We start from the raw sequence: 1,747 nt of genomic DNA, 5'->3' as shown, positions 1-1,747 counted from the left end.
CTCAAGACCGTGTTCCTCTGGAGAGAATAGCAGCAGACTTTATAATATTTGATAGAAAACGGATTGTGTTTGGTTATTTTCTTTTCTAAGTTATTTGCTAATTAATATTACTTTTTTATGAGCCCGCTAAATTTGAACATTGAAACCGATTCAGAGGGAAAAGGGTAACACTTTATTTTACGACCCGCAAAGTACCGCGTAATTAAACCGAATTTACAGCGTACCTATTTGTAACAACAGGGTAGGTAACCTGTAGGTATAAGGGAATAATATTTTAAGTTTGGGGTAATAAGGGGGTAAGAATATGAAGAATTATAAATTATTTATACTCTAAGTATTTTATAACAACAGGGTACCTATTGTAATATTACCTAGTATGTATGACTTAGTCAAGTCTATGGGGAAATTATGTTTTATTTATTTTTTATTGTGAATTTTTCATATTGACTAGCCTACTGAATGTTGTATACAGTCAATGTCTACGAGCCACATCAGCAAATAAATATAACAGCATATCACTTTTATTTTAGTAGCCTATATTACTTGCTTTTAATAACAAAAGTCCAGCTGATTTAATGTGGTTATCTTTTTTTTAAGGTAAGTACAATAAAAATAGCAACTTATTCCCTATTTACCAGGAAACTCCTACATTTGCGGACATATTTGAAGTGGTGCTTTGCAATTTATTTACTGTAAACACAAGTATTTTAGCCAAATATAATTCATGCAATGGCAAACCAGAATGAAACAACAGCAGATATCAGCTCCCGCTAAAGCAAAAGACGACTACATGCATAGGCTACTGCGCAGGTTAAGAGCGCGCGGCCATCTGCAGGAGGTTTGCTGGAACGCGATCCTGAGGTGAAATTTCTTTAAGAGGTTTTAAAAACGTTCTACAGTGTGGAGTACGGCTGCGAGTGATGTCAGCAGGATCCGCATGTTGGATAAGGTGACTGGTTTTGTTAATACATGACTCACGCATTTCAAACAATGTTTTTCAAGAAAGTTGCTAGCTAACGGTAGCAGGTTAGCTAGCACATAAGTAAGCCTAAAATTTATAAACGTAACTGGCTTAGAAAACTCTGTTTCTGTCAAGGCACAGTGAAGAAACATTTACTGAAGGCTTTCATTTATGTTTTTTATAATGCAGAACAGCATTTGTGAGACGACATCAACTCATCATCCGAGTGGACAAGAACACCAACAGAGGAAGCCAAGCCGCAAAAACAATGAAAAATTGTCATGACTTTTTATTTTAAATAAAAGTTATGTGATAATAAACATTAAGTGTTGGCTTAATTATAGTGTTTTAAAGATGTTTTGAAATAAGTTGTTTTAAAATAAAAAAAACAATATTCTGTATGTTTATGGTATTTACCCTATAACAAGAGGTGAACAAAGCACCACTTTAGTTTACAGCCCGCAAATATGTGAGTTACCTGGTACATACACAGAACAAGCGGGGAATAAGCCCCACTTTAGTTTACAGCCCGCAAATATAAGAGTTACCTGGTACATACACAGAACAATCGGGGAATAAGCCCCACTTTAGTTTACAGCCCGCAAATATGAGAGTTACCTGGTACATACACAGAACAATCGGGGAATAAGCCCCACTTCAATTTACAGCCCGCAAATATAAGAGTTACCTTGTAACTCCTGTATACATATACAGATCAAAGAGGTACAAGCTGCTATTATTTTTATTGTGTGTTATATTTTATTTGCCGACGTGGCTTGTAGACAT

At 35.4% G+C, this 1,747-nt stretch overlaps 1 long non-coding RNA gene across 1 annotated transcript; it reads left to right on the top strand.

The window, feature by feature from the left end:
- Window positions 1-818: 818 nt before the first annotated feature.
- Window positions 819-1,283, top strand: LOC135782836 (uncharacterized). The gene is made up of 2 exons (XR_010545507.1): window positions 819-949; window positions 1,151-1,283. It is a non-coding gene; the product is annotated as an uncharacterized lncRNA (long non-coding RNA).
- The last annotated feature ends 464 nt before the right edge of the window (window positions 1,284-1,747 follow it).

This window comes from Paramisgurnus dabryanus, chromosome 15 (assembly GCF_030506205.2).
Source record: "Paramisgurnus dabryanus chromosome 15, PD_genome_1.1, whole genome shotgun sequence".
Classification (NCBI taxonomy): Eukaryota; Metazoa; Chordata; class Actinopteri; order Cypriniformes; family Cobitidae; genus Paramisgurnus; species Paramisgurnus dabryanus.
The sequence above is the reverse complement of the archived record's forward strand: the minus strand, read 5'-3'. Positions and strand labels throughout refer to the sequence as shown.